Here is a 21,651-nt window from a genome sequence, read left to right as displayed (position 1 = left end):
TCAGTTGTGACACTTACAGTATTTCTGACCCTATTGATCTTTTACAGACTTACTTCAACTCACAAATGGTGGACAGATCTAAACAAGGCCTGGGGCATCTTGCTTCTTAGGCTTCATGTCCACGACACGCGTGGATTCTGTACGCGGACGCACTGCAGATCATCCACGCAGAAAAAGATGCCCAAAGTGCCTGCCTTCCTCCTCCTCCCCACCTTCCTGCTTGATCTCCAAGCAATCAAAGAGGTATCTGCCTACAAATCCGCTATGCATCTGCAATTCAATTGTGGATCGCTCGCTTCCTTAGCGATCAATGGAGCCCATCCGCGTGGAGTCTGCAGTAAAATGGAGCATGCTGCGATTTGTTTTCAACAAGTGGCATCTGCAAATCTAATCCGCAGGTGGTAATTGAAGTGCGGAAACCTCATGCTTCCCTATGAGTGGCTTAAACTGCGGATCGCAATTCAAACCAGCTGGTGGACATTGGGCCATAGGCTGACTACTTTGCTAACTTGTGTATATTTCTTTAAATAGAGTAATAATAATAATCTTTATTTGTATAGCGTCAACTTATACTGCAGCACTTATGAGGCACATGGGGAACACAATCCATACGAAAATATAGAAATTACAAATGTTAGATATGGTATTCAATTATTTGAAGACAAAGGGGGTGGCGTGATACAAAAGGTGCAGGGACAGACGGTGGAGCGAAGGGGAACACAGCAATGCAACGATAACATGTGATATACAGTTTTTGGGACACAAACGGGGTGGGGGTAGTACAGAAGGTGTGCGACAGGAAGTGTACATGATAGGCAAAAGTGGAAAGCCATAGGGAGGGGCAAGGGGAATATTGTGGGGATGGGGGACAAGATCAGGTGGTTTGGTATGGCTCTATGAAGAGGTGTGTCTTTAAGGCACGTCTGAAGTTCTGCGCGTCAGGGATTGTCCGGATGTTTTGGGGTAGAGCGTTCCAGAGGATCGGTGCTGCTCTAGAGAAGTCCTGAAGGCAAGCATGCGAGGTTCACATTACAGGGGTGTTTAGTCTGAGTGTGTTAGCAGAGCACGCGGGATGGGTGCTGTATGGACAGGAGGGAGGCGATGTACGGTGGTGCAGCGCCATGGAGGGCTTTGTGGGTGATGAGTGTGAATTGAGCTCTGTAGTGCCCAGATGCTAAGGCATCAGAAATGCAGTCCTAAGCTCATGACCTGAAGGTTGCAAGTTCGATCCCTGCATAGTTCAGGTAGCCGGCTCAAGTTTGACTTAGCCTTCCATCCGTCTGAGGTCGGTAAAATAAGTACCCAGCTTGGTGTGGGGTAATAAATAAATTACTTGAAAGAGCTTTGGAATAAGTTGGCGCTATACAAATAACAAGATTAAAATTTCCGGTTGGGTCAAGGGTCGGTTTCTTTAGCATAGTGGGTATGATAGTGTGTTTGAATGAGGAGGAGAAAATACCAGAGGTCACAGAGAAGTTGAAGAGTTGAAGACCCCCTTCCCTCACAGCTGGGGAAAGCTGTGAGGGAAGAGGGTCGCTAGCGCATGTGTTGGGGTGGGCAGCCGAAAACAGTCTGGAGACTTCTTCCTTTGTCGTTGGTTCTAGTATAGATAGTGGGTGAGTGATGGATGCAGTGCCGGAGAGACTGGGGTCAGGGCTAGCCATGTAATATTCGGAGATTTCTTTGCAGATGTTTTCTTTTTTTTTTCTTTGAAGTGTGAGGCTGGCTCTCCAGCACTGAGATCCATCATGGGGGCCTGTTCTTTGGGGCTGAGGTGGGAGTGGAAGGTGTTGAAGAGTCGTTTGGGGTTGTGGGATAGTGAGGAGACGAGGGTATTTTTAACATTTTTTTATGTCCGGCGTGTTATCTTGTTGGTGTTGTGGTGAACTTTTGTAATATCTATATTAGCTTCTATCAGTGTTAGGTATCAAAAAGACTAAAATTGTCATCAGTTGCAGGAATCCTCCCATCTGTAGAATCTCCCTCAGTAGACTAAAGAATATTCATTATTCCACCAGTGAAGCATTTAATTTTCAATTTCAATATTGTAACCACTGAGATTGATGGGTCTATGGAATCTAAGAGTGTCTGACTAGAAAAAGCAATGGTCATGCAATATTTTCCTGTCTGTCACCAATGATGTTCATCAACAACACTGGAAGCGTTTGTGGTAGAAACCAAGTCCTGAAGCCAATTGGATCAGTTGTGTCGCTCGTTTCTGGTCATATTTGCTTTTATAAAATTGCGGAGATTGACACAAACGATGGATGAGTATGAACAAATCCTAAATCTGAGTGTCTGGCTGACTCCACGCGGGCGATAAAATGCAGCGTTTTTTTGCTTTATGCGAGAGTGAGTAAAAAGCAGATTTATTAAACCAATGTCTTTCAATGGTTAAATTTAAATCCGCAATGTGCTCTCTGTTCAGCTTTTTTTACCTTTTTATGTACCTATGTTTCCATATGAAGCCATTATTTGTTCGTTTTGGGTGAAAAAAGGCGTGACAACGCACTTTACAAAGCAGACGCATTTGCCATATCGCTGCCTTTTTGGGCAGGCGAAAAATGCAGCAATATGCTCACCCAAAAACGCAAACGCCCGTGTGGAGTCAGCCTTAGGCTTTATTCACATGAGCGTTTTTATGCGGCTATGTAGCTGCGTTTTCACGCCAGCCAATCACAGCCAGCACTCGGTCATTCACAGTCATTCAGTGAATGACATCACTGAATGGCTGTGATTGGTTTATCGAGCGCCAGCTCAGATTGGCTGGCACTCGATCCAATCATAGCGCTTACTTACACAGTGCTGACAGCGGGGGAACTCAAAGCCGAGCAGGGAGATGACAGCGGGGAGAAGTCTCAAGCAGCGTGGCTTGAATTGCGGATCTTTTGTGCGGATCAACTGCGTGGATTCCGCAAATCAAATCCGCCCGTGGAAATTGGGCCTTAAAGAGCAAATCACATCCTCTGCCCAATGATATCAGAACACTAGTATGCTGTACATACAAATGCACAATATTGGACTTGTCCGTATCAACTTGCTGATGGTTTCCAGGTAACGTACACCGCTCCTAACCAAAGGAAACAAAAAAGATACAATAAGTTAATAATAATAATTATCCATCAGTATGAATATCTCTCTGATCTGCGGTCGTAGTGTACAAATAGTGTTCATATGTGGAATTTATTCTACTTTGATGAGAAAACTGTTCTTTCTATTTCCATCTTAGCAAACCTTATCTTGAAATTTAGAGCTGTGACCATGGCTGGTGTTTAGGTCCCAGTGAAGCCCTGGTGCTGCCCGTAACCAGAGCCAGATTCTTGTTTTCCCCTGTGTTTCCCTTCTTTTGCTACGTGCCACTGCCAGTCAGCTGCAACACAGTTGCAGGTTTGTGGGTGGTCTAGTTGTCCAGCCCCATATGACTAAGGTCTTCGGCCGCATATCGTCCCCAGAGCCAGTTCCTGCACCACAATCCATACACTTTATAGTGATCCGTGTTATTGAACACAGTGCCAGCCGGTGCAGACCTTGCAGATAGTCCTGACTGTAAGCCTGTTGTGCACAATAGCATCATATCTTCATGTTAAGCTGCTTATCTTTACAATGCAGCAGTCTGGTGAGCAGGACAGGACAGTGGTTAGGGCATGTGCCACCAATGCTGACAGAAGTGTACAAGGCCAGGAGAATACAGGATTAAAAGGACCTGAGCTGCCTGTTGATTGGCAAGGTATAAAAGGCAGATCCTGTTCCCAGGCTGGGTGGTGACTCCACAGATTTTGTGGGGAGCATAGAGCCTTTTGAGGAATGAGCTTCCCCAATGCTACAGAAGAGCTGGGTTTTCCTGTACCAGAGAGAGAGTAAATGCAACTTGGATTCCTTTTGTCTAGATTCTGAAATGAGCACATAATACCATTTGGGTAAAAATCTGCTAGAGTTGTAACTCCCATGTGACATCCAGAAAGGCACAACTTAGTGGGGATACCTAGTGGGGAGGAAGCTGGTTATGCCAAAGAGGCACATCTGCCAAAAAAAATAAGAAAATAATATATTTTTAGCAACCAGAGGCTTAGCCTCATAAGCCACCATAACATGGCAGATCTGGAGGCCATCTTCACACCTCCGGGTGTCAAAGTACCCATTGAGACCCCACAATCAGATAACAGGGGTCTAATGGGTGAAAGAGGGGGTGTTTGCAGTGAATTTAGCATGTAAAGTGTAATGCCCACAGCCGGATTTTACGTGGCGGAAATCCGCGGCGTTTCACTGCAGCTATTAGGCTCTATTGAACCTAATAGCTCAATGTACATGCTGCATGAAATTACCCGCGGCATGTCCTATTTGCTGCGGGTATACGCACAGACAGCTACCATTGTAATCAATGGAAGCCGCCCGTCATGCTACACTGCCAGCACGTCATGCGAGAGCTATGCGGCAGATTCGGAGGTAACTATGGGGTCTTTGGGGGGCCGCCGTGACAGACTCCACTGTGGTATTCTGCCTGCGGAGTCTGTCACGGCCATGTGCATAAGGCCTAAAGGGTAAATGGCTGGGATTGTCTGTTTCTCTGGTCCCCGCAGTTACAGCTGGAGCCCAGTTGATATTACATAGCTAAGCCTGCGTTCCCCCTAGCATGGGAGGCCCATACAAAGCTTTTGATGCAGGTCCACAAAAAGGAGCAGGCATCACAATTTAAGCTCTTTAACATTTGCCATAAAAAGACATACGGGTGGTTGTTAAAGGATTAAAAGAGTTATACCAAAATATAAAGTTATTCCCTATCCAAGGGATAAGGGACATCTTAAAGGGGTTGTCCCGCGCCGAAACGGGTTTTTTTTTTTTTTTCACCCCCCCTCCCCCCCCCCCCCCCCCCGTTTGGCGCGAGACAACCCCGATGCAGGGACCTAAAGAAAGCTTACCGGAGCGCTTACCTTAATCCCCGCGCTCCGGTGACTTCTATACTTACCGGTGAAGATGGCCGCCGGCATCCTCTTCCTCCGTGGACCGCAGCTCTTCTGTGCGGTCCATTGCCGATTCCAGCCTCCTGATTGGCTGGAATCGGCACGTGACGGGGCGGAGCTACACGGAGCCCCATAGAGAACAGGAGAAGACCCGGACTGCGCAAGCGCGGCTAATTTGGCCATCGGAGGGCGAAAATTAGTCGGCACCATGGAGACGAGGACGCCAGCAACGGAGCAGGTAAGTATAAAACTTTTTATAACTTCTGTATGGCTCATAATTAATGCACAATGTACATTACAAAGTGCATTATTATGGCCATACAGAAGTGTATAGACCCACTTGCTGCCGCGGGACAACCCCTTTAATGATTGGTGGGGGTCCAACCACTGGGACCCCACTGATTCCAAGAATGGAGGTCCCAATGGTCCCCACATGAATGAGGTGGAGAACGCGCATACATGTTTTCACTCCATTCATATCAATAACAGAACTGGAGATAGCTGAGCACTTGAATTTAACAATCTGCAGTATTACCATTGAAATTAATAAAGTGGCAACATGTATGCGCGTCCTTCTCTCCAGTAAAGTGAAGACCATTGAGTCCCCTATTCTCCGGATCAGTTAGGGTCCCAGCGGTTGGACCCCCACCGATCATAGAGTTATCCCCTATCCTGTGGATAGGGGCTAACTTTTGATTTTGGTATAATTCATTTGGGTCAAACCTCATGCAAGATTTGAACATTTCCTAATTTAGTCAAAATTTAACTTATGATAGAATTTGACCCTAATTTATGACTGCTCATACATTATATCCACTATGCATAACTATATACATGACCCAATGATGTTGACCTACTGCGCACTAGATAGCGGTTGAGCTGCTGCACAGTAGATGGTTGTACAAACATTCTGCACATAACCCACCTCATTCTAAAGGCGTTGAAATGTGAAGACACTCATCCATCTGTAAGTTGGGGCCATCTGCTGAAGGTACAACTCTTGTGCATCTGAATAATGGAGAGTCACAAAAGAGATCAACCTGGTCAGCAACAATGTTTCAGTAATGTGTTGTATTCGGAGGTTCACTACTCATATCATGCTGTTTGCTCGGAATTGCAATACTAGAATGTACTTTAGAAGGAAGCAGCAATCATCAAACCTGGTGAGTTGTTCCCCATTGTGAGTGGTCTCATCGACATCACTGTGTAAAGTGTGTCTTTTCTCTATATGGTTGAATGGAAGGTGTATTTCCATCTTAACTATGCAACTCTATTGATGCAGATCATGTAAGATCCATGATGGTTTTATATGTTTCCATGCACCATAGTAGTCTGCAGCACATACTAACTCCTGCTATCTTGGACCAATCATCACACTGGAGTTTATAGGAGTCTGTGGGTGTGATTGCCCTAAATACTGCAACAATGAGGCTGTATATGGTGTAAATTATACTACTTAGACTATTTAACCCCTTGACTCTAAAGGTCGTACATGTATGTCCTCCAGTGTCGGGATTTCTGAGAGCAGGATCATTAGCCGATTGCCCTCCATACATGCCGGCTGTCTTTGACAGTTAAAGGGGTTGACTCGCGAAAGCAAGTGGGGTTAAGTACTTCTGTATGGCCATATTAATGCACTTTGTAATATACATCGTGCATTAAATATGAGCCACGAGCGGCATTCTGGCTCCGCCCCCTTCTACACGTCATCGCGTAGCTCCGCCCCTGTCACATGTGCCGATTCCAGCCTCCTACTCGTGCCGGACCGAACAGATGGGAGAAGACCCTTCTGCGCAAGCGCGTCTAATCGGGAGATTAGACGCTGAAATTAGATGGAGCCATGGAGACGGGGACGCTAGCAACGGAACAGGTAAGTGAATAACTTCTGTATGGCTCATATTTAATGCACGATGTATATTACAAAGTGCATTAATATGGCCATACAGAAGTACTTAACCCCACTTGCTTTCGCGAGACAACCCCTTTAATATTCGCCCACAACAGCCATGATCAATGTGACTGCTGATCACAGCTGTTAACTCTTTAACAGTAGCATTCTGACAGCGGCATTTAAATGCCCTGATTGGAGCTCGGGAGTCCCAAACAGCTGTGCTGTTTGGTTGTCATTATAGCCCAGAGCCTTCTGAAGGCCCTAAAATATGGGGACTAAAAAAAAAGTAAAAATAAGTAGAAAATCTATCAAAATAAAGCATTATTTATCTCGCATGGTGAACGTCAGCAGAAGAATAGCATAATGTCACAGTTGCACTTTTTTGGTCATCCTGTCTCTGAGGAAAAAAAAATAATAAAAAGCTAACAAAAAGTTGTAAGTACTTCAAAATGGTACAAATAGAAACTACAGGTTGTCCCACAAAAATGAGCCCTCAGACAATCCCATCAATGGAAAGATAAAAAAAGTTATGGCAGTCAGAAGATGGGGACAGAAAATAATTTAGATCACAGAGAGCCATGCGGGTGCCAGCCGGGGGCCTTCTGAAAGGCTGCAGGGCTGTCATGGCAGAATGACGGGGATGGCTTGATAGACTGCCTGTCAGATCGCAGTATGATGTAATGCTATGGCATTACATCATACTGGAGGAGCGATCAAAGTATCGCTAGTTATGGTCTCCTAGGGGGATTAAAAGAAGAAGTCAAAAGATAGATCAATAAAGTTTTACTAATTGTTAAGAAAAAAATGTAATATAAGAAAACCTTTTCAAATTTGTAATATAATAATCCTAATACTAAAACAAAAAAGCGTACTTAGTATCACTGCATCCATATAAGTATGATCTATCAAAGTAATGCATTATTTACCCTGCGCGGTAAACGTTGTCCAAGGAAAAAAATATATAACGCCAGAAATGCGCTTTTTTGGTCACCCTGTCTCCGAGGGCTTATTTAGATGACCGTATATTGGCTCGGTTTTCACGCCGAGCTGATATACGGTGTCCTTGTCTGCAGGGAGGGAGGATTGAAGAGCCAGGAGCAAGAACGGAGCTCCCGCCCCTCGTCACTATTTGCAATGGGAGGGGCGGGGCAGAGCTAAGCGCCGGTACTTAGCTCCGCCCTGTCTCGCCCCCTTCTATTGCAAATAGTGGTGAGGGGCGGAGAGGGGGCGGGAGCTCAGTGCCTGCTCCTGGCTCTTCCATCCTCCTCCCCCTGCAGACAAAGACACCGTATATCGGCTCGGCGTGAAAACCGAGCCGATATACGGTCGTTTGAAATAGCCCTGAGAAAAATGCAATAAAAAGCGATCAAAAAGTCGTATGTATTCGAAAATACCAGCACAAACTACAGGACGTCCCACAAAAAATGAGCCCTCACACAACTACATTGATGGAAAAATAAAAAAGATATTGTGCACAGAAGATGGCGGCAGAAAGAAATTAATTATTGAAAAAGTAGTGCAGCAAAAAAAAACTATATAAGTTTGGTATCGTAGGAATCGCACTGACCCATAGAATAAAGTCATCATGTCATTTTTGTTGCAGTTTGTGCGCCGTAGAAACAAGATGCACGGAAAGATGACGGCATTTTTTAAATGTTTTTCAGCACATTATATGGTACAATAAATACTACCATTGAAAAATACAACTCGTCCCACAAAAAACAAGCCCTCATACAGCGACGTTGATGGATAAAAAAAGGAGTTACAATTTTTAGAAAGGGGGGGGGGGGAAACAAAAATGGAAAAAAAACAAAGAACTTGTTTACTGAGGGGTTAATCTGTTTTCCCTTAGTCATAACAGCAGCACAACCAAGGAGTTAATTCCGCCCCTGTTCACGATTAGGAGAGATGGCATTTTTAATTAATCAAATTAAACTCTAATTAACTAGAAGCCCCTGACCTTACAAGAAGGATGTCTAGCCACTACCAACATTTATTTATTATAAGGTAATAGTATATAATTAGAGCGGGAAGCTTGTGCTGCTGTTAGGACTAAGGGAAAATAGACTAACAATCATAATCAATGCTTCCCTTACGTCCCACAGCAGCACAACCGAGGGAACTTAGCAAATAATCACCCTATAGAGACAGGAGACAGGAGCTTCTCCTGGGTCAACATCATGATCGTATGCATAGGCGTACCAGTAGGGGGTGCCGGGGTCGCAACCGCAACCCGGCCCTTGCGCTTGAGGGGGCCCAGAGGCCGCCCTGCAGCATATACAGGTCACTTTCACTTTGCGCTGTCGGCGGCTGCTTGCTAAGTTAGTGCGGTCCGGCCGACAGCACAAGTCAGGAGGCTATCTATCTATCTATCTATCTATCTATCTATCTATCTATCTATCTATCTATCTATCTCCTATCTATCTCCTATCTATCTAGCTATCTCCTATCTATCTCCTATCTATCTGCTATCTATCTCCTATCTATCTCCTATCTATCTCCTATCTATCTGCTATCTATCTATCTCATATCTATCTATCTATCTATCTATCTATCTATCTATCTATCTATCTATCTATCTATCTATCTATCTATCTATCTATCTATCTCCCTCCTATCTATCTAGCTATCTCCTATCTATCTCCTATCTATCTGCTATCTATCTATTTATCTATCTATCTATCTCATATCTATCTATCTATCTATCTGCTATCTATCTCCTATCTATCTATCTATACCATATCTATCTATCTCATATCTATCTATCTCATATCTATCTATCTATCTATCCATCCATCTATCTATTATCTATCTATCTATCTATCTATCTATCTCTCACTCCTAGGCCTCATGCCCACTTGCTGAATCCCGCAGTGAAATCCGTACATGCCCGCGGACATGGAGAGGGAAAATACATTATACTCACCTCTCCGGACGCTGCGGGGCTCTTCTCTGTGCAGGCCGGATCTTCTTTCTTCCGGTCGGCGGACGTGCTCGGCACACCGGCAGTGCGCCACGTGCACAAATACTTAAAAATATCTCCTCTTCTCCCATGTATCCACGGCACAGGACAACAACAGCTGCGGCTGTGCCGCGGATACGAACGGCTTCGATAGGCTTCAGTGGAAGCCGCGGGAGCCGTCCGTGTGGCAGATCCACAGGAAAATGGAGCATGCTGCGATTTCTTCCTGTGCGTGTGACCCGCAAACCGGGAAGGAATCCCATCTGCATGCTTTTAGCTGCCCTACCGATGACAATGCATCCCTCTGGGCAGCAAGATTCACAGATCTCCCGTGTGGGTCCACGTGCGGATTTTATAAATAAAATCCACACGTGGACATTGGCCCTCAGGCACAGGGACTGGGCGAGGGGAAAAAAGGGCCCAGGGGGGGCCCGAGCTGAACTTTTGCACCCGGGCCCCTGAGCCTTTAGGTACGCCCCTGATCGTATGACTGCATATACTTTAGCAATTTCCTGCAATTTGATCAGGGCAGGATAGAATTTCTCTTTTACACCTGCGTGGATTTTTCATTCAAACCCTCTTACAGAGATGTGGCCAGCAAGGTCACAAGGGTGGCAGTCTTGCACATAGAATACAGTACATAGCTATCAGGCAAGTGGATATCACAGTCCTTGCAGCTAAGTGCATTTATGTGGCGGTTGCTTTCCTTCCTCCAAAACCTCTGTCGACAGAACTCGCTTAAAACATCAGTTAGGTATTTCTACATATCTTCAGTCAGGAAGAGGGTGTTGTGTTTCCTCAAGGAGAGCACCCAAAAGTGTATGGAGACACCTAGGGGTGTGGGGACCTAGTGTACACTGATGAGGCGTAAACACCCTGAAACAGCTGTCTGTGTATAGTTTTCTGGCTTGGTTTCTTATTCCCAATCATTGTTAAGTCTTGTTAGAAAGTCACATTGAGTTTAAGGAATGTCAAAAACGCCTCGCATTCCTTCAGGGAAGTAGCAAGTGTTTCTCATTGTTTTCAATGGAAAACTTCACATCACATTCGCGTGCACCTTGCATGCTATGCATTGTTCTTTCCAGCTTCATTGAGAACAATGGGTGAGGTGTTCCGAGGGAACACCCAATATGTTACATGCTATGTTTTTTTACCGCACCACGATGCAGGAAAACAATTGCTTATATATATGACCCCATTCAAAAGAATGGGGTTCATATTCGTGCAAGATTTGTGGGTCTCACAACGCACAAATCTTGTGCGATTTTCTTGGGCCTTGTAAAAGCGGCCTGAGAAGTATCTTTTAAAGTTGAACACAAAAACAATAGAGGATTCCTCCTCCTGCACCTGTGATTTCCTAGGAAAAATACTTATCCTGATACAAATACTGAAACTATGGGCGTATGGCGTCTGCCTCTGTATGGCGTCCTAAAGGACACTAAGATGAACTGCCTAGAGAGAGAAAAATAAAGGTGGATTAGTGCAAACAAGCTAAACACACAATAGCAGGATGCAAGCAACAGCTTAACCTGCTGAGAACCCAGTACAGGGTTAAAGGGGTTGTCCCGCGCCGAAACGGGTTTTTTTTTTTTCAATAGTCCCCCCGTTCGGCGCGAGACAAACCCGATGCAGGGGTAAAAAAAGAAAACCGGATAGTGCTTACCTGAATCCCCGCGCTCCAGTGACTTCTTACTTACCTGGTGAAGATGGCCGCCGGGATCTTAACCCTCGGTGGACCGCAGGGCTTCTGTGCGGTCTATTGCCGATTCCAGCCTCCTGATTGGCTGGAATCGGCACGTGACGAGGCGGAGCTACGAGGAGCCGTTCTCCGGCACGAGCGGCCCCATTCAGAAAAGAAGAAGACCGGACTGCGCAAGCGCGTCTAATCCGGCGATTAGACGCTGAAAATTAGACGGCACCATGGAGACGGGGACGCTAGCAACGGAACAGGTAAGTGAATAACTTCTGTATGGCTCATATTTAATGCACGATGTATATTACAAAGTGCATTAATATGGCCATACAGAAGTGTATACCCCCACTTGCTTTCGCGGGACAACCCCTTTAATACAGCACCGTAGTGCATCTCAGAACAATCTAGGAAGTCCAGCAGAGCCAGGGGGCTCCAGTTAATTAGAGTTTAGTGAGATTCTTAAAACATTCCACGTCCTAATAGTACATAGGTGCTTAATTAACCCCCATGGTTGTGCTGCTGTGGGACGTAAGGGAATTATGATTTTCTGAAAGTAGGGAGGAGAAACTGAATATTACAAAAAGGCACATCATTAAAATAGGCCTTCCTCCACTGTCATCCTTTCAAGACTAGAGTGGAAGCGAATAGGAGCAACAGAAATTGGGCTGTTTCTAGATATAACACCTTGTGTTGTTACAGCTATCCCCGCGGCTGGATACAGGCTAAGGCCTTAGTCACACGGGCGTTTTTTGCCACAATTTGCGGCAAAAATATATAAGCCCTTCCCTGCAATTCATCCAGAAATGTGTAAAAAGAAAAAATATATATATACTCACCTTGTCCCGGCAGACAGAGTTCCACGCGGCCGGCCGGCAGTTCTCCTGAACTGCTCTCTGTAGTATTCAGCAGCCGGGGATTTAAATTTTTTTTTTATTTTTACACATTTCTGGATGAATTGCAGGGAAGGGCTTATATATTTAAGCCCTTCCCGACAATTCATCCCGCGCTCGCCGGCAGCCCATTGCTTTCAATGGAGCCGGCTGTATTGCTGGCTCCATTGAATTCAATGGGCAAACATCGTTCTTCTCTGCCACAGCTGTTACAGCTGTGGCAGAGAAGAATGATTTGTGTACTATATGTTCTCAATGGGGTCGGCGCTGCTGCCGCCGGCCCCATTGAGCGCATATAGAGAAGAGAACAGGAATCGCAGATAGGTGCGATCTGCGATTTCTGTTCTATAATTTATCGGACAAGCGCATAAAAAGCGCTCATGTGTCCGATACCATTGCAAAGCAATGGTTTTATAAAATCGCCGGACGCATGCGCATGCGCAAATCGCGCAAAAAGAGGCCCGTCTGACTAAGCCCTTAGGGCTTATTCAGACGTGTGTATATTGGCTGGGTTTTAACGTCTGGCCGATATACGCTGTCCCTCCCACTCACTGGCTCTGTGCTTCTCTTCTCCCCTCCGAGCGGTTTGCAATGGGAGTGTGTTGGACGGGGGTGGAGCTAAGCTCCTGCCCCTTGTCCATAGCTTAGCTCTGCACCTGTCCCCCCCCCCCCCCCCCAACCCATTGCAAATGCAGGATTGGAGGAGAGAGGCAAAGAGCCGGTGAGTGGGAGGGAAGGGGGGACTACTTAGATGGAAGCGTATATTGGCCGGCCGTGAAAATGCTGGCCGATATACGCTCGTGGGAATAAGCCCTTATCCACATGCCCTTATAGAGCCTGCACTTTAGCCCTAAACAAGTTTTTATTTCATTAGAAAAAATAATCTAAAAGTAAAAAAAAAACATTTTCCATATTAAAAATAAAAAAAAGAATAAAAAAATAAAAATATATTTGCTATCACCATATCTGTAAAAGTCAAATCTATCAAAGCAACACAAAAAAAAAGCTAAACTGAGCATTTTCAGTCACAATGTCTCCTAGGAAAAAAAGCAATTAAAAAGTCACATGAACTCTAAAATTATACCAAAAGAAACTGCAGTCCAGAATAAAGTAATCTCATCTTTGCCGCAATGTGTACGGTGTGAAAACAAACCACCCCATCTCCCATAGATAGTAGAATTATGCTTTATTTCCACTTTACTCCACTTAGTTTACTTGAAAACGTCAAAAAATTTCTATGTGGTCCGTTAACCCCTTAACGACCAGCCCATAGCCTTTTTACGTCCTGCCCAAGTGGGCTTTATTCTCTGAGGACGTAAAAACATGCGTCCTACAGAGAATAAAGCCCCGTGGGCTATGGACGTGACAGCTCCATGCTGTCGGTGCCCGCAGGTAGCCGACAGCATGGAGCTGTCATCCTGGGCTGCGGGCAGTCCCCCCCCCTATCCAATTGCCGATCGCAATAAAGTGAAAAAAAAAGTTTAAAAAGTTAAAGATTCAGCTGCCCTGATGGATCGGATCCATCAGGGCAGCTGAAAATACTCACCCGGCTTCCCCGATGTCTGCAGTGGAGATTGGGTCCTCCGGGACCCGGTGCGGCTCTTCTGCGCATGCGCGCCAGACGAATGACATCACGCGCATGCGCAGAAGAATGGGAACCCCGGGGAGTTTAAAATCTCCTGGTTCCCGGCTCCTGAAGGTAGCCGGAAACCAGAAGATGTCCCCTGGGACCGCGGCGAGCGGTCCCCGGACCCGTGATCGCCACTATCCAGTGGATAGCGGTGATTGTGAAAAAGTTTCTAGAAAAGTAAAAATAAAGTTAATTTCACCTCCCTTCATGGATCGGATCCATGAGGGGAGGTGAAAATACTCACCCCCAGTCCTCAGCGGTGTCCCGGTCTTCCGGAACCGGAGTCCCCTTCTGCGCATGTGCGCCCGATGATTGACATCGTGCACAGAGGGGCTCAGGACCCGGGAAATTTAAAATCCCTCTGCTCCTGACTACCATGTGTAGCCAGGATCAGAGGGATGTCCCTGCAGAGATGATCACTATCATCCAATGGATAGCAGTGATCATTTAAAGTAAAAAAAAAGTGTAAAAAAGTAATTTAAAAAAAGTGTAAAAAAGTTCAAAAGTAAAAAAAAAAGTTTAGAACGCTTATATTTCATCTCCCCTCACGGATCATATCTGTGAGGGAGGATGAAATTACGTACCTAAGGCCCCCGGATTTATTCGCCAAAGCGGCAGACGCATGCGCAAAAGCGGTGGATTGCCAGGATAACTTAAAATCTCCCTGCTCTTGGCTACAAAACTTAGCCAAGAGCCTGGAAATTTCACGGGGGGCCGCGGTGAGCGGTTCCTGATCACGTGTTCGCCGTTATCCAATGGATAATGGCGATCACGTAAAAGATTTTTTAAAAAGTTAGTTTCATCTCCCCTCACCGATGCGATCGGTGAGAGGAGATGAAACTTTTTACCGGAGGCCTCCGTATTTGCACCCCGATGTGATCCTCATCCGTGAACTTACCCGGATTCTGCACATGCGATTGCTGGCAAAAAGCCGGACACATGCGCAGGAGGCAGGGAGCCCAGGAAATTTAAAATCTCCTTTTTTAAAAAGTTTTAAAAAACTTGCATTTCATCTCCCCCCACGGATCATATCTGTGAGGGAGGATGAAATGACGTACCTAAGGCCCGCGGATTTATCCGCGGACCTAACCCCAGCTGCTACGCACGCCGCCGTCGCCACTATGACAGGCGCATGCGCAAAAGCCGTGGATTGCCAGGATAATTTAAAATCTCCCTGCTCCTGGCTACAAAACTGAGCCAAGAGCCTGGAGATTTCACAGGGGACTGTGGTGAGCGATTCCTGATCACGTGTTCGCCGTTATCCAATGGATAATGGCGATCACGTAAAAGTAAAAAAAAGGTGAAGGTTCATCTCCCCTCACCGATGCGATCGGTGAGAGGAGATGAAACTTTTTACCGGAGGCCTCCGTATTTGCACCCCGACGCGATCTTCCTCTGTGAACTTTTCCGGATGCTGCACGTGAGACCGCCGGTAAAACACCGGACACATGTGCAGGAGTCGGGGAGCCCAGGAGCGCAGTGACGGGTGGCCTCGTTGAGCGGTCGCCGGTCACGTGATAAAAAGGTAGCGATCTACCTTAGGTCGGTCTCACATGACCGGATAGGAATTACGGATTCCGCATGCGTGTGATCCGCGGTATTACGCAGATCAATCGCATTGGATTACACAATTCGGCTCACATTAATGGGGTCGGAACTGCGTAATCCACTCGCAGAAAAGAGAATGCAGCAGGTTCTATTTTACCGCGGCTATCCGCAGCATAGAGCCTATTGTGGTCCATGGTTGCGGATATACCCACAGCCCATACGCAACTACGTTGTGTACGGGCTGCGGGTACCCGCGTCATCGCTAAGCACCGGTGCGGGAAATACAAACGAAAAAAATTTGTACTGCGAATGACTGCCTGTGTACATTACGCGGCCGTACGCAGGGTCACAGATGGGATCCGCTGCGGGCCTCCGCAAGCGGATTCCGCCTACGGCTGCATGAGCCCGGCGCTATTCAGACCGCTACCTGTGATAAGTATTTTACAAGAAGCCCCGGGAATGTTCGCCTTCCTGCAGTTCCAGGAGTAACTTGTTGAGTGTCTTCTGTGTGAGACCGCCGCACCTCATCAAGCTTACGGAGACTCACAGAGCGCCACTTTTTACACCCTATACCCGCCACTGAGGTCAAGAAATGACCCCCAAAAAGCATGAGAGGAGGGGGGGATACACGGTTTTTTTTGCCCCATGGGCCCATTCCAACCAGCCTTCGTAAGTACCCCTGTCTTTAGAAATACCACACAGTTCACATTATTACTTTTATCTAAGATTTGCGAACGCTGAAAAGGGCGCGGAGTGTCTGTCGGCGGAGGAAAAATTTTTTAGGGAGTCAATTTTTATTCCGCACAAATAAGCAATGGGGCCTGGAATTTATTCAGTTGTGCCCTGAAATCCAATGGGTGTTCCCTCCTTTATAGGCCTTGCCATGGGTCCTGTAAGTAAATTAGGGCCACAATGGGTATGTTTCTGAACACGGGACAAATGGGGGTATCCATTTGGGGGTGAATGTCTTCATTCCTATGTACATTGTACAAAAAAACTGTTTTCAAATTTAAAAAATTGCCAAAAAAATTGAAAATCGTTTTTCCTTCTGCTTTGCTTAGATTCATTCAAATACTGTGGGGTCAAAATACGCAGTACACCCCTAGATGAATTCGTTAAGGGGTCTAGTTTTTAAAATGGGGTCATTTGAGGGGGTTCTTTATAGTTTTAGCCGCTCAATGGCTCTATAAGTGGGCAATGGGACCTGGAATTTATTCAGTTGTACCCTGAAATCCAACGGGTATTCCTTTCATTGTAGCCCTAGCCATGTGTCCTGTAAGTCTATTAGGGCCACAAGGGGTATGTTCATTTATACATGTGCTGTACAAAAAAAACAGTTTTTAAATTGACGCAATAGCCCAAAAAATTAAAATCATAATTTTTTCTTACTGCTTTGCTTAGATCTATTCAAAAATTGTAGTGTTAAAATACACAGTATACCCCTAGATAAATTCGTTAAGGGGTCTAGTTTTCAAAATGGGGTCATTTGTGGGGGTTCTCTATGGTTTTGAGCGCTCAAGAACTCTACAAGTGGGCAATGGGGCCTAAAAGGACTTCAAGCAAAATCTATGTTCTGAAAGCCACCAATTACTCCTTTCATTTTGGGCCCCGTTGTGCATACTGACATAATATTAGGGCCACAATGGGTATGCTTCTGAAAACAGTACAAACAGGGGTATCCATTTTGGGGTGCAAGTCTTTCTTCATATATGTGCTGTACAAAAAAAGCTGCTTTTAAAATGACAGAATTGCCAAAAAAATGAAAATCCTAGTTTTTTCCTTTTGCTTTGCTTGAATTTATTCAAAAACTGTGGCGTCAACATACACAGTACACCCCTAGATAAATTCGTTAAGGAGTCTAGTTTGTAAAATGGGGTCATTTGTGGGGGTTCTCTATGGTTTTGGGCGCTCAAGAACTCTACAAGTGGGCAATGGGGCCTAAAAGGACTTCAAGCAAAATCTATGTTCTGAAAACCACTGACTACTCCTTTCACTTTGGGCCCTGTTGTGCATCCAGACATAAGATTAGGGCCACAACGGGTATGGCACTGAACACTGGACAAACAGGGGTATCCATTTTTGGGTGCAAGTCTTCACTCATATGTGTGCTGTACAAAAAAAGCTGTTTTTAAAATGACAAAATTGCCAAAAAAACGAAAATCACAATGTTTTCCTTTTCCTTGGCTTGAATTCATTCAAAAACTGTGGGGTCAAAATATGCAGTACACCCCTAGATAAATTCCTTAAGGGGTCTAGTTTTCAAAATGGGGTCATTTGTGGGGGTTTTCTATGGTTTTGAGTGCTCAAGAACTCTACATGTGTGCTATGGGGCCTAAAAGGACTTCAAGCAAAATTTCTGTTTTGAAAGACACTGACCACTCCTTTCATTTTGGGCCCCATTGTGGACTCAGATATAACATTAGGGCCACAGTGAGTATATTTCTGAACACGGGAGAAACAGGGGTATCCATTTTGGGGTGTAAATCCTCATTTTCATGTAAACTATAGGAAAAAAATATGTCTTCAAAATGACAGATTTGCAAAAATATGAAATTTTACTTTTTCTCGTATAAATTAAATTAATTCCTGAAAAAAACCTGTGGGGTCAAAATACTCATGACACCCCTCAGTATATACACTAAGGGGTGTCGTTTTTAAAATGGGGTCATTTGGGGGAGTATCTATCATTCTGACACTCATGAGCCTTTCCAATCTTGGCTTCGTGTAGGAAAACAAAGTGTTCCTCAAAATGCTAAAAAGTTATGTTAAATTTGTACGTCTCCTAAATGGTTTTAAAAAAAACGAAAGTTTTTCCAATGTGCGCCCAAAATAAAGTGAATGGGTGGAAATATATATCTTAGCAAAAATTTCTATATTATGTTTGCACATATTTAAGATATTGCAGTTGGAAATGTGAAAAAATGACGATTTTTTCAAAACTTTCCCAATTTTGGCACTTTTAATAAATAAACACAAATTCTATCGGTCTATTTTTTCCGCCTAAATGAAGTACAACATGGGGCGAAAAAACAATGTCAGAATCGCTTGGATATGCAAAACCTTTCTGGTGTTTTTCCATGTTAAAGTGACACGTGTCAGATTTGCAAAATTTGGCCTGGTCATTAAGGCGCAAACAGGCTTGGTCACTAAGGGGTTAAATGAAGTCATTGAAAAATACAACCCGTCCTGCAAGAGACAAGCCCTCATGTATCCATGTAAACGGAAAAATAAAAAAGTTATTCTTTGAAAGTGAGGAGGAAAAACTGAAAATTGAAAAAAAAAAAGGGCTGCGTCCTTACGGGGAACCTGCCGCATTCCCTCAACACCATAAACTAAGTGATAGGGAGCCGGGGGAGGTATTTATTGTACTGAACAACAGCACAGGGTGCGAACCATAGGACAACATCCCATGCTGACCATATGCAAACAACATCAGATTGTAATCCCTAATATAACCTGCATTGTGGTTAAATAAAGCCACCCAACAGAAGAAAAAACAGAGTTAGAATGGGACTGGGATCGGCAGTTTGCAATGTTTGGTTACTCCCTTGTGACATATGTTTACCTGAGAATGCTCTGTTAGTAGCGAAACATTGGTTTCTGCCTCATCGGGGCTTTTCTGCCTTCCTCTTGATCAACATGGAGGGGGGGGGGGGGCTGTGCAAACAGGCTGAACTGGACGGACATTGTCTTCTTTCAGCCTATGTTACTATGTTGCATTTTAGTCCTGGATTTCACATACTTAGCATTTACATATATTTGGTCCCCGGCTGCAGCAGTGACTGATCACGGTTTTACAGGAGAGCCTATAGAGACTCCCGCTACTCAGATAGTCAATACATATATATGTCAGGATAGGATGAGACCGTTTCTGTTCGCTGCTCTCGGCTTCTCGTGTCGGCCCTCATTTTAATTTTGTCTTTTCTTTTGTTGGGGGGTTTTATTTAATAAACCTAATAAAAGTTACATTCTATGGATTACAATCTAAGGCCTCATGTCCACGGGGAAAAGAAGAATTAAAATCCGCAGCGGATCACCCGCACGCGGATCCGCGACCCCTTAGGAAGATCGTGACAGCACTGCACATCCAACTCTTTTCACACTGCCTGTACAAGTCTATGAAAGAGCGTGCGCACAGCACGCTGAAGAGAGGCAGATTTGCAGTCCCGGCGTGATCTTCAGGGTCAGACATCATGGGAATCAGGGAACGGGTGAGTATAAAAAAATGACAGGTTACCTTTAACAGGCTAAGGCGAATATAGGCCCTGTCCTTAAAGAGTTAAAATGCACATTTCCGTCTTGCATGCTTATTTAATCTGCACAGTTTTGTTACCTGTTGGTAGTCACACGGACGGATGCCCCAGGTGGGATCTTGTAGTGCATGGCTGTGCGTGTTGAACTGGTAAATAAAAAAATATACCATTTATTTAAATTACCTAATTAAAATGTTATTTTGTTTTTGTCTTTATGTAAGGCAGGTCTAAGGAAAAAGGTGTTTTCCAAGACTAAATTATTGCTGACCTATTCTCAGGCGGGGTCCATGGTTCAGGATCACCACTGATCAGCTGATTGAAGAAGTTGCGGCACTCGGGCAGCCTCATCTCAGGACAATGACATCACCTTCATCGGTCACATAGTCTGAGAGCAGCTCAGCCCCATTAAAACAAATTGGATTGAGCTGCAATACTAGGCACCGCCACTATACAATGTATGGCACTGTGGCTGGTATGGAGTGATGCCACTATAACACTCACCAGAGCCCTGCTGTCCAGTAGCTCAGTGGGGATCCCAAGCGGTGGGTCATCAATTTAGTCCCAGAAAACCCATTTAAAAATCAAATCTTGCTGTGCTGAGAACTTGTAACCTAATGCTATGTTTTATTGTACTTCTCAGCCAGTTATTCTCCGATCCTCTTTTTTTTGTATCTGCATTTAAGAAGTAGCTAAATTACAGCAGCCACATTTATCAGTTATGGAGTTACCATTTAGTCATAGAGTCACCCATATAGTCCCAGCCAGGGGAGTGCTACTGCACTAAGTACCCTGAGTGCCAGAGGGTGCAAGCAAACCCCTTTGCTTTGTCCAGAGTGTTTAGATACAGATCTAAGGCAGCAAACTGATGGAAAGCCTAGCTATTAAACTGATTTAATGACTGTAATCACTTATAAGATCTGAAGACCATATACACTACAGCTGATTCATTTCTATGCACCACAAATACGGAAAATATATTTTTCTCTCATCGAAGTATCCCCTCTTAGTAGTGAATACAGTATTTAGTTGCCTAAATAAATTAATATTCATCACAAATGAGCTGCCATTGTTAATTCAGGTGTTGTATCACAATCAACGAGCTGTAGTGTATATTTGTGTTTTATTCTGCTTTTTTGGGAGAGAGATGGGTCATATATCTTAATAGAGCCTAACAATGCCAATGGAACCAGTCAGTGCAACCAAGCAATAAACATTTGGAGGGTGTTCAAAATCTGCCCTGGACCCATTATAATTATTAAGAGAACAGTAGATTATTTGATGTACATCTGCACCTACCGCAAATCAATACCCATAAAGGATTCCTCACACACGGTATCCTTGGAGGTCTCACCACAGCAGATGTAGGAGCCATTTGTGTAGACTCCAGGGTGATCCATGTAGAATGTAAGGGCTGAAGATACTCCGTAAGCTGTCAGAGGACCTAACATAGACTGCAGTGACTTCCGTACTCTGTCACTGTTCTCCTCGACTTTATCACCATACCCAAGAAATTTGCAAACCTTCTGGATTATCGCACGTTGTAAGGATCCAGATTCTGGATCAATTTCCCAAAATGGTGCACATAGGTAGATGGTTCTAACTCTAGTGCTGCGTTTTACATAAGCAATTTTATCTTCAGGGTTTCTAGCTTTTTTAAATGTCACCTTCTTTAGTTCCCGGATCAGCTCCTTCACCAGATCTATGGTGATAAATGGCCAACACTTCTTTTCCAGGTCTGCAAATTCCTTGGGGTCTTCAACAAGGAGACTTCCCTGTTTCTTCAGAGCATCAGATAGGATTCGTAGGGTCCGCTCTTTAGCTTCATT

The 21,651-nt window shown here is 44.8% G+C and overlaps 1 long non-coding RNA gene across 1 annotated transcript; it reads right to left on the bottom strand.

Moving 5' to 3' along the window:
* Positions 1-567: 567 nt before the first annotated feature.
* Positions 568-21,206, bottom strand: LOC136577464 (uncharacterized). The gene is made up of 4 exons (XR_010786480.1): positions 21,122-21,206; positions 19,906-19,971; positions 5,884-5,966; positions 568-3,070 (listed from the first exon to the last, which is right to left on the bottom strand). It is a non-coding gene; the product is annotated as an uncharacterized lncRNA (long non-coding RNA).
* Positions 21,207-21,651: the final 445 nt, after the last annotated feature.

This window comes from Eleutherodactylus coqui, chromosome 8 (genome assembly GCF_035609145.1).
Source record: "Eleutherodactylus coqui strain aEleCoq1 chromosome 8, aEleCoq1.hap1, whole genome shotgun sequence".
Taxonomy (NCBI): domain Eukaryota; kingdom Metazoa; phylum Chordata; class Amphibia; order Anura; family Eleutherodactylidae; genus Eleutherodactylus; species Eleutherodactylus coqui.
The sequence above is the reverse complement of the archived record's forward strand: the minus strand, read 5'-3'. Positions and strand labels throughout refer to the sequence as shown.